Genomic DNA, 12,831 nt, shown 5'->3' on the forward strand with positions numbered 1-12,831 from the left:
AGACCCGAATAATTATAGTATTAACTAATAAAAGAAGAGAGGAAAAGGAAATTTAAAAAGGGGGAAAAGGCATGGTTTGTCAACGAACCCCTCCAGCTTCGTCGACGAACTTCATATTGGATTTGTCGCACACCACATGTCCCATCGACCAAAGATTACCAAGAGGGTTGTTGCAAGGCCTGAAATTTGTAGACGATAAGTAAATGTTCATTGAAGAACTTTCTTCTCGACCTCATCGACGAAGTGACGTTTCTCGTCAATGAAGGTTGGTGCATAAATAGGCTCAAATTCAATTTTCTATGAGAAAAATTCAGCCAAACCCTTTTCTCTCTCTCCCACTTCGGCTCCCTCACCTTCTCTCTTCGATTCCAGCCCCATTCTTTGCCGATTCGACGATTGGAAGCCACTACGTCACTCTTGGGAAGATTTTCTACACATCTACTAGAGTAATTTGTTGGTTAGGCCAACTTGGGAACCATCCCAAAATCAGGGTAAGTAGATTATTTTAGTATTTTCAATATTACCTAGTTCATTTGAGGACAAATTATGCATTATATGTGAATATACTGAAGTTTTGTGAAGTAAAATTAAAGTAATATATTTTCAGGAGTATGGTGTTTTGGGACCCTACAGGCAAGGGTGAGAACTCCAGTGGGTGGTATTTCAGGAATCCAGGTAAAATGATAACATGGTTAATAGTTTAGAGATTGTGTATATGGATTTGGGGAAATATGCATGTGATGATTATTTAGGTGAATTTAGCTATTTGATAGGAAATTATACGTGTATTATCTCAACATGTTGGAATTATAAATGCTACACGTGTGAGATTGTAATAGCAGTTAGTGCTCAGATAGTCAGGTAAGGGAAATATGCTACGTTAGGAATTTTAGTATGATTATTAGCAGAAATTATATGTTTTACCAGATTATTATTATTCATATTATAAAATATATGTTTAGCAGAAAATAAAAATTTTAGAGCATGTGAAATTATTTATTTAAAATGTGTGGCATGAGTTTATAGCATATTAGTACAGTATTTGATGCAGCTACAAATACCATGTTTTACAGTATATTTAGAAACATAATTTATAGTGTATGTACAGAAATATATATATCTTCAGCAATTTTAGAACACCAAGATTTCAGAACCATAACACTCAGATTAACAAATACACAGACAAATACATAGATATACAGATATTAAATATTCAATCAGATACTCAAATTTTCATATCAGTTTGTAATGTTATGGTTATTTCAAAATCATGGTAAAATAGTAATTTAAAAATATCAGTTGCATATGATGTATCAAACCCCGATGGACCAAATTCAGTCAGCGGAGCATGGTACCGTAGCTATATTCAGTTTAGAGTGCAACCACATAACTCAAATAGTTTGTGGATATCAGCAATCGATCGTGCTTATGTTGTGGACAAGCTCCTCGTCAGTTAGGGTTGAGGAGGCCGATTTGAATTTCAGAGTTCAGTTGACTTGTCCTGACCGGCTAGCCATGATAGGTCTCGCCTTCGGGCCACACATCTCTATCATGAGGGGTTAAATCATGACTTTTAGTTATCCATCTAGGGAAATTTTCTCAATTATTATATATATATATATATATATATATATCTGTGTGTGTGTGTGTGTGTGTGTGTGTGTATTCAGATTTGCAGAAACCATAGACATACCTATAAATACTAGAAGTATTATAAATAGAATATTTAGAAAAATCAGTTTATGTTAAGCAACATAGGTATGAGTTATATTGTAATATTTATATGTGTTTCTCAGACTCAGTTATTTATGGTATTTCTAAATCAGATTTTACAAGTATGTAACTCACTTGCCACATATTAGCAATAACATATTTCATCTTATTGAGCATTGTCTCATCCAAGTGATTTAACATTTTTCAGATGATCCAACTATGCGAGCAGATCAGGCTCGCAGTTAGAGGGACTATAGTACTACCCTGTCTGTAGGGTGAGTATTTGGGGAAGTCATTTTGTGTAGTCCCAAGGTCCAGATGAGGGTATTTTGGGAATGGTTGTGTATGTATATTTTGGAAAATATTCTGACCCTCTGGTATTGTATATATATATATATATATATATATATGGTTGTGGTTATATGTATTCTACTTCTTGCTACTTAGGTAGTTATTGCATCTCAGATTCCACGGGTCCTATCTAGACCGTGATAATAGTTTGATATATATAAAAAGGTATCAGAGCTGTGAAATTTTACAGTTAATTTATGTAGGAAAAAAATGGCAAGAAAAACCAGGTCGTTACAAAGAGCATCTAGTATCTAGGATTCAAGAATTAGTGAGGCACTCCGAACCCAATCAAACACATAGCATATCACCATATCACTGCTCCTTAAGTCTCCTTCCACTACATTTGAAGATTTTGACGGACCCTGCTAATTTTCATAATTCTCTTTCTTCCACTTCGGACATTTCGGTCTTATGTGCCCAATTTTACCGCACTTAAAACATTTTATATCCTTCCTCTTCCTGGGCTGCAGATGAGAACCACTCTGGGACTTATGTCTTCCACGCTCTTGGTTACTCTTCACCACAAGCTCTTCACCATATGAAACTTTATCGCTGGCCATTTTTCTTTGATGAATACCCAACAATGCGCTTGTCACCTCTTCCAAATTTAGGTTTTATTTGCTCCATGTTAGAGTGGTAACCCAGTTCTCATACGTATGAGACGTTGGCAGGGAGTTCAATAGTATCCACACCTTGTCTTCCTTCTCGAACTTTTCATCAAAACACATCAAATCACTCACAATCTGATTGAATGAGTTGATATGTTAGTTCAAATCTGAACCCTCCATCATCTTAAGCCAATACAGCCTTTGCTTAAGAAATAGTTTGTTCGATAAAGACTTAGACATATACCAGCTTTCCAGTTTTCGCCAAAGTGTTGCCGGAGAATCCTCATCCATGACGTGATACAAAATGTCATCAACCAAACACAGTCGAATGGTTGATACTACCTTTGCTTCCAATTTATTCCAACTTGCTTCATTTATGCTTTCTGGTTGAATTTCGTATAAGGCTTTCTGTAATGCCCTGAACCCTTAAACCTGGTCTAGTGCATTATTCCCAAAAATCCTAATATTCCATAAACAAGTACATACATACGTAGCGGAAAACATAACTATGATCCTCAATCATAATAATAAATACTAGAGTTTACTAGTTCTATCCATACTCCATAATAGTCATTCATCACCTGTATTCTCATATATACACATATCTCCAAAAATATTTAGTATTCACAAACACCAGTATGTTCCACAATCATCCATAAAATCTAGAAAACATAAAACATAAATTATAAACAACCCATAATATCATCAAAATGTTTGTACCCTTTTCTCTATCTATAACCCCAAAAATGCTATCAACCTCGAGCTCCCTAAGCTCGTTTTCGCGGATGTCCTGAAAAGATAAATTTGTAATCGGGTGAGACACATCTCAGTAAGGAAAAAAGCTATATATATTAAAACAACGTGTGGTCAACATGAGAATATAATCAACATTTTAATATCATTTGCAAACCATTAACATAAATTCTTAAAACCATTTTCTGATCCTATTCAAACACATGCAAAGTATTTATCCACGAGACTACCTAAGGATAGGGGTGATTATCCTCCTATACAAGTAGCACCCCTCTGCCCTGATACATTAGGCAACCCAAAGGTCACAACTGAGGCATACCATGACACTCACCTTACTTAGTAAGCCCTCAAGTGATAAATTAATCTCGTACTCACATAATTCATACAAAGTTTACCAGCGAAGGCCCCCAAGAATAAGGAAATCTATCCACCCATACAAGTGGTTTCCCTTTACCCTAGTGGGTGATGCAGCCTATTGTTACATCTAATATTACACTAGTACACTCGCCTTTCTCAACAAGCCTTCAGGAGAAGAGTTTGCCCTGCCCTAACATAACATGTTATACTAGCATAAATACCTGATAATACCATAATACATTATTCTGTCTTTCGTTATTCAACCATCCATAATTGTTCATGTTCATAAATTTAGCATTTCATAATATTTCACTTTACGTAACCTTTCACATTTTACATCGTTCACATTTCATTTTCATATCCATTTCATTTCATTCATTCGTACTACAGCTCCTTTTAGTTGTACATCAGTTAGTCCACATAGATATACACTAGAATCTATTAGCACAACTCCTTTTAGTTGTCATCAATTAGTCTACATGTAAAGACTTGAAAATTTAAAAGGATTAAAATAAGTAGAAAAAAAATATAAATAGAATAACAGATAAATAAATAAAAGGAACGACGTGGGAAAAAGAAAAAAAAATTAAATAAAAAAAATAAAAATTTAAAGAAATTAAATTAAATTAAGATAAATAAATAATTAAATAACTAGTTGTTAAATTAAATATTATTGCATTGGATTTATAAAAAAAAAAAAATTAAAATAAGATATATATATATATATATATATATGTAAGTAAGTTAATATATATATATATATATATATAAAAGTTAAAGTGATATATAATATGTATATATATGATAAGTATAAGTAAAGTTTTATATATATATATATAGGTAAAGTAAACTGAAAGAAGATAAGAAGAAGAAAGAAGAGGGAGAAGAAAGAAGAAGAAGAAAGAAGAAGCTAGAGCACCCCCTCGCCCCGGAAATATTCCTGCGCTCCGTCTCCGTCTCTTTCCTTTTCTCAATTACTCAGCGAGTTTGCGACGGATCAGGAAACGGAAGGTGCCGTTAGAATCTTGGTTCCGCTGCCGATATTTCTATTGGAGCAGATTTTTCATGGGAACGGCTTAGGCACTGCTCCTGGGGAAAGGTAATTTTTCCCCATTTTCTCAATTTCGCCGTTAATATGTGGTTAAATCGACGAACGAACACTACCACGGGGTCCTAGTCGTCATCACCGTCATTTTGACGTAGGTAATTTGTCAATTGGGATTTTTTGGGCCCTACTCCAAAGCGAGAGTGGGATTTGAGAATTTGGCTAAATTTACGGATATTATTATTTATTTAGGAATTATGGCCCTATGAAGTATTAAATTAATATTTTATTTATGAATAATTTATTGGAACTAGGAACTTAATTTCAAGGTCGGGGTGAGCACCGCAGGTATTTTTTAGAGTCCCTGTTCGCGTAGTTCAAGAAACCAGGTAAGTTAAAAAATATATATTAAATCAGAATTTTTATGAATTTAATGGAAAAATAAATTGTGTTATATGTACGTGTATATGTTTCAGTATGGGTAAAATGCCAACTGTTTAAATTATATTTTTTTTCGAGTTTAGGGCTGTTTATTAGATATGTATATGCGAAAATGAACTGATGAAAGTGAGAAATATTTTCAGGATAATTAAGTAAGAAATGAAGGTATTTTCAGTATATAAACATTAAATGTTGGTTGGCTTATTTTACAGGCAGTGTATGAATTTTATTGCTAAATTGTGTGGCATAAGATTCTGTGCAAATATATGTTAAATGTATGAGATGCAGACTAAGTAAGTAAAGCAATGAAAATAAAATATGATATGGACAATGTTGCCTGTGTATGTAAAATGCAACCATGTAAATGTAAGACAGCTGAAAGACAGCCATGTTAGCAGATCTAGCACACTTCTGTGTAGACTAACTGATGACAGCTAAAAGGAGCTGTGTTAGCAGATCTAGCATGTTTTTTCGTAGACTAACTGATGATGGCTAAAGACTAGCTGTAGTACGAAGTAATGAAATGAAATGTTATGCAATGAAATGACGATGAAATGGCAATGAAATGAAATGACAAAGGTAAATGATGTAAATGGGAAAGAGTGACTTAAAGTGAAATGAAATGCAAAGTTAAGTTATGAACAGGAATGAATGTGCATGAATGTATAATGACAGAAAAGAATGATGTATTATGATATTAGAAGTACGTATGTACGTAGAACATGTTACGATTGGGCGAGGCGTACCTTTCGCCTGAGGGCTTGCTGAGTAAGGCGAGTGCACTAGTAGCTACAGATGTGGCAGTAGTCGCATAACGTACTAGGGCAGAGGGAACCTACTTGTATGGGCGGGTAGATTTCCCTATCCTTACCTTTGCCGGAAAGCTATTGTTGAACAGTGTGAGTACGAGATTAATTTATCACTTGAGGGCTTACTGAGTAAGGTGAGTGCTCTGGTATGCTTTAGCTGCGACCTTTGAGTTGCCTAAATATCAGAGCAGAGGGGTGCTACTTGTATGGGCGGGTAATCACCCCTATCATCGGGTAATCTCGTGGGTTAAACATTTGCATGTGTTTGATTAGGATTAGGGAATGATTTCGGAATTAATGTTAAGGATTTTCAAATGTTAAATATTATGTTATATATAAACTCATGTTGGCCACACACTGTTTTAATATATGGTTTCTTCCCTTACTGAGATGTGTCTCACCCGAAGATGAATTTATCTTTTTTTTCAGGATTTCTTCAAGATCGAGCTTAGAGAGCTCGAGGTTCTATAACATTATTAGGAAATAGTAAAAGAAATATGTTTTATGCCTTTATATTTTAAGGCTATCGAGTAAGAAATGTTTGTGAAATACTGAATTGTTTTGGGAGTTATGTAGATTTATGGAAATGCAGGTGATGAATGGATAATATGGATTATAATTAGAATTAGTAAACTCTGGTATTATATTATATGGAGATTATGATTATGTTTTCCGCTGCGTATGTTATGGAATATGATTTATGAGGATATGATCAGGTATAACGCACCGGGCCTGGGTTTAAGGGTTCGGGGGCGCTACACTACAACTCTTTTTAGCTGTCATTGTATACATGGTTGCATTATCAAATACAAGCAACATAATCCTTATTACATTTCATTAACAATGCATTTCTTACATAGCCTGCATCTCATACATATAATATATGTTACACTACATTATCATCTACGCATGCCACCCAATTTTGCAGTAAAATTCATACATTGCTTGTAAAATAAGCCAACCAACGTTTGATGTTCATATATTGAAAATATACTTTCATTTTTTACATAATTATCCTGAAAATATTTTACACTTTCATCAGTTCATTTTCACATATACATAGCTAAATAAGCAACCCTAAGCTCAGAAAACATAATTTACATGGTTGGCATTTTATACCCACATGAAAACATATATACATATATATAACTTAGTTCATTTCATTTAATTCATGAAAACCTAATTTAATATATAAATTTCCCCCTTACCTGAATCCTCAAATTACATTAACAAGTATCCCAAACTTACGCCTGTGATGCTCACCCGGACTGTAATGACCCGAAGAATAATAGTAATTAAATAATGATAAAAGAGGAAGGAAAGGAAATAAAAATGGGGCAATATATTAGGCTCATCAATGAGAGTGCTCTTCGTCGACAAGAAAATACCGAGAGAGGTTTTGGGTGCTTCTGAATTTCGTCGACGAGGAGAGAGCTCATCGACGAGTTGTCTTCATGACCTCGTCGACAAGGTGACATGGCTCGTCGACAAAGGCCAAAGTATAAATAGTTATAAATGCCATTTCTTGGCTTAATTTTGTCGCAAAAGTCCTCTCTCTCTCTCTCTCTCTCTCTCTCTCTCTCTCTCTCTCCTCCTTCGGTTTCCCTCTCTTCTCTCTCAATTTCTGGGCCGGATTTCCACCAGTTCGATGATCCGAAGCTACCATGACGCTCTCGGGAAAGTTCTCTGCAAGTCTGCGGGAGCGGATCATTGGTGAGGCTAGTTTGGAATCCATCCCAAATTTAGGGTAAGGCTTTCTACTAAGTATTTGATTTCTTGACATTTGTAGAAAGCATAGTACGCGTAGGAATACTGAAGTTTAGTTCTAGGAAATGTCGTTTTTAGAGTTTTGAACCGGAAATCCTGTGGGATGCTTATTTTAGGGGCTTTTCAGGAATCAAATATGGGGATAAACTAAGCTAGTTATTTTATGAAAATGTATGTATGTTATTACAACATCTGATTTTAGGAAAATAAATATATATTTATATATGCTTTATGTTTGGGAAATACTGGTGTAAAAGATGATATGTTTAAATATGCATAAAACCTGTTTCCTGTGGCATGAGTAGAATTTAAAATGGAATACTATTTTTCTGGGAATATGATAATGATGTGGATTTTTATAATAAAATTGGCGTACGAGCCAAGAATTTTTTTATGTGTTGCTGGCGTATGAGTCATGCAATGGATATGATTTACCGGCGTACGGGCCGTGCTATGGATACGATTTGCTGGCGTACGGGCCGTGCTATAGATATGATTTTTTGGCATACGGGCCATGTTATGTGTATGATTTTCGGAGTACGGGCCAAGCTATGGATATGTTTTGCTAGTGTACGGGTTGAACTATGGTAAAATGTGAAATATCGGCGTACAAGCCGATGATTTTCATGATATACGTATATATGCAAAATGATATGATGATATTGATTTGGTAATTAATGGTATGAAATATCCATATATCATAGTTTCATTATATGTTATGTGTTATCAGAACCTGATTGACTTGGTTTAGGCTAGCACTTGCACGGTACTGCTGCTTTGTGTTTATGTTCATCATGATATTGTGTTAACGCTGTTGTACGGAGTAGCGTGAGGTTGGATGGTCGATGTGGTTTTAAGAAGCGTGAGCGCCCTTGGTGTACGGACCAGGTCTGACAGACCCATCGGACTTACAAACTGTACTTTTGACTTGGCAGTGGTTGACTAACCATTGTTAGGTCCCGCCTTCGGGCCACACATCGCAGTCATGTGGGGTAATACATGACAACAGCCAGCTAACCTACCAGGATTGTTTTCGTATTATACTTATATGAGATGAATTATGCTTATGAAAATTATGTATGTTCTGCCATGATATGAGAATATATGTTTCCCAGATATGACACAGACAGTTATACTGATATATTTATGTATGATTTTATATAGAACACAGAAATACTCATGTTGCCACACGCTAGTATTAGTTTATTTCACTTACTGATAGGTGTCTCACCCCTAATTATATGATCATTTGAGGAGCCCCTAATAGAAGAGCGGATAAAGCTCTGCTGAGATAGATACAACAGTTGGTTTGCCCTTTCTGAATGGTAAATGTTTTGGTTGGGTCAGATGGATTTTGTGGAAGGTGACCCTAGGTTTCTTTTGGGTTGTGTAATATGTATACATAAATACAGTGGTTATAGTAACTCTGGTATTGTGATGAGTGATGTTGGGTTTATGATATTATATGATTTTATGTTTCCTGCTGCTTAGGCTTCCGTATTATGTTTCTAGTATATTCCTGGAACCCAAGGGTTCAGGTTGGTTATGACCTACCAGATTTAATATATTGATATTATATTTTATTATTTAAGAAAAAAATGTGAAAATTAAGCAGGTCATTATAGTTTGGTATCCAAGCCTAGGTTGCTAGGTTCTGTAGACTTTAGAGTGTAGCGGAAATGATACCAGAGTATAGGAAATGATTTAAGGATTTGTTCTACAGTCTAGAGATAGAGCTTCCATGGTGGTTTTTGCATTTTTCTTGGGGTGACGATTTTAGGAAAACCATAGCAAACTATTGTCGTATTATGTTCCTAGAATATAGGATTGGGGTTAAAAATAAGCTGAGAATGTTGAGATAAGAGGCTAGGTTAAATGGGTAAATTATAAGGATAGGAATTCTGAGTTCCGTTTGTTGTTTTCCAGGATGGATCCAGGAGGGAGTAGAGCCCATGCAAGTGGCAGTGATGGGGCAGGGCCCTCAGGTGCAGGTGAGACTGACTCAAATGCGGTATTACGTAGCGTGGCTCAGCAGGTTATGGCTAAGATTGCTAGGAGATCCAGGGAGTAGAGTGGTCCATCTGTAAGCCATAGGTGCACTATCAAGAAGTTTATGAAGATGAATCCTACGGCCATTTCAGAGGAGTCGATTTTGCAGCCGCTGAGAACTGGATGCAGGAGATCGAGAAGGTCTTGGCCGTATTGCAGTGTACTGAAGAACAGAGGGTCCTCTTCGCCACCTATAGACTAACAGGAGAGGCCGAGAGGTGGTGGACTTCTATGAGGCTTCTGGAGCAGTAGAGGGCTACATCGATAGCCCTGACTTGGGATCAGTTTAAGGAATTGTTCTTTGATAGATATTTTCTAGCTACTGTCAGGGAGGCTAAAGTGGAAGAGTTCCTGAGTCTGAAGCAAGGACAGTTATCAGTCTAGCAGTATGCGGCGTGTTTCATCGAGCTTTCTCATTTCACTCCTTATATTATCCCTGATGAGGTGAAGAAAGCAAGGTAGTTTAAGAGAGGATTGAGGCAGAGTATATTCAAGTAGGTGGTAGTGTTATGAATCCATAATTTTGCTGAGTTAGTCAATAAGGCAGCCTTGGAAGAGGTTGGTGAGTGTTTAGATGCAGAGGAGTAGGGACAGAGGAAGAGATCTGCATCTTCGGGCTACCAGTAGGGTCCTAGATAGAATCAGTAGAGGAGAGGAAACCATGGTAGAGGAAGGAGGCAGGAGACTGGAGGACGCAAGGTGGCAGTGCAGGGTCCTCTTGTCTGTCACATTTGTGATGTAGGATGGCAGGGTGGTGGCGTATGCATCCAGATAGTTGAAAGAGTATGAAAATAATTACCCTACTCATGATCTTGAATTGGCTACAGTAGTACACGCGTTAAAGATTTGGAGGCATTACCTATGGCGAGCGATATGAGATATTTTCCAACCACAAGAGTTTAAAGTACTTTTTCACTCAGAAGGAACTGAATATGAGGCAAAGAATGTGGTTGGAGCTAATTAAGGATTTTGACTGCACTATTAGTTACCACCCAAGGAAGGCTAATGTGGTAGCTGATACGTTGAGCAGGAAATCTAAGGAATTAGTGATGGCGGCCATGGAGACCCAGTATCCAATCATGATGGATCTGGAGAGACTCGGTATTGAATTAGTTGAAAGTGATTCTTAGGTTCACATTTCCAGTTTAATAGTGCAACCTACTCTGCAAGAAAGAATTAAAGCTGCTCAGAAAGAAGACCCAGAATTAGAAGAGGTGATGGATAAAGTGCAGAGTGGTCAGGGGGAGGAATTTTGTTTTGCAGATGACGGAGCTTTGCGGTTCTGTTCCAGATTATGCATTCCTGTCGATACTGAGATCAGGAAGACTATTTTAGTGGAGGCTCACAGATCTTTGTACACAGTTCATTCGGGTAGTACAAAAATGTATAGGGATCTGCGAGAGTCGTATTGGTGGAGTAGTATGAAGAAAGAGATTGTTGAATATGTAGCTCGGTGTTTGATGTGCCAGCAGGTAAAAGTTGAGCACCAGAAGCTGGCAGGGCAGTTACAACCATTATTTATCCCAGAGTGGAAATGGAATCATATATTTATGGATTTTGTGTCAGGACTACTGACAGTGTTGCACGACTAGAATGTCATCTGGGTGATTGTTGACTGTTTGACTAAGACCGCTCACTTTTTTCCTATCAAGATCAGCTACTCTCTCAATCGTTTGGCAGAGATTTACATTCAGGAAATAGTTCGTTCTCATGGGGTGCCGGTATCTATTGTGTCAGATTGAGACCCATACTTTACATCACGTTTTTGGAGAAGCTTGCAGGAAGATTTAGGGTCTCAGCTATCGTTTAACATGACATTCCATCCACATTCAGATGGGCAAACTGAGAGGACAATACAGATACTAGAGGATATGTTTTGGGTGTGTGTATTAGATTTCAGGGGTAGTTGAACTCAGTTCATGCCACTGGTGGAATTTGCGTATAATAATGGTTATCAGACCAGCATAGGCATGGCACCATTTGAGGCTTTATATGGTAGGAGATGCCGTTCTCCTTTATTTTGAGATGAAGTGGGTGAGCGGCGAGTAGTGGGACCAAAGCTTGTTCAGCAAGCGCGTGTTAAGGTTCAACTCATTAGAGAGAGAATGAGTGCAGCTCAGAGCCGACAGAAGAGGCCGATAATCGCCACATCGATTTGGAATTTGATGTTAGTGATCATGTATTTTTGAAGATAGCTCCATTAAAAGGGGTTATGCAATTTGGGAAGAAGGGTAAACTTAGCCCGAGGTTTATCGGTCCATTTGAGATTCTAGATAAAGTAGGGTCGGTTGCCTATAGGCTAGCTTTGCCACCTATATTGTCCATAATTAATGACGTATTCAAGTTTTCGTGTTGAGGAAATATATCCCAGACCCTTCTTATATTATTAGTTATGGTGAATTAGAGCTCGGTGATTCACTTGTGTACGAGGAGGTGCCAGTATAGATTCTGGATAGGAAAGCACAAGGGTTACATAGTAAGAAGATTCCTTTGGTAAAAGCTTTGTGGAGGAATCATACAGTGGAGGAAGCTTCTTGGGAATCTGACGAGCAGACAAAGCAGAAGTATCCGCATTTATTCTAAGAGATTTGACAAGTAAAATGTAAGTAAATAGGTAATATTTCTTTTGTTGGTACATGTTAAGTTTAGTTAGTAAGTAGACTTTTAGTTTTGGGAGAATTTTCTTATATATATATGTAATCTCCCAGGACTTGGAATGTAATCACGGTATTCCTCCGCCATAAGTGAGGGTAAGTAATAAAATAAGTAGACCTCTTTGTTTTAAGGAATGATGGGTTGTATGGATAGTAAATTTCGAGGACGAAATTTTATAAGGAGGGGAGAATGTAATGACCCAAAGAATAATGGTAGTTAAACAATGATAAAAGAGGGAGGAAATGAAATAAGAAGGGGGTAGCATGTCTTCGTCGATGAACGC

The sequence above is a fragment of the Malania oleifera genome, chromosome 9, assembly GCF_029873635.1.
Source record: "Malania oleifera isolate guangnan ecotype guangnan chromosome 9, ASM2987363v1, whole genome shotgun sequence".
Classification (NCBI taxonomy): Eukaryota; Viridiplantae; Streptophyta; class Magnoliopsida; order Santalales; family Ximeniaceae; genus Malania; species Malania oleifera.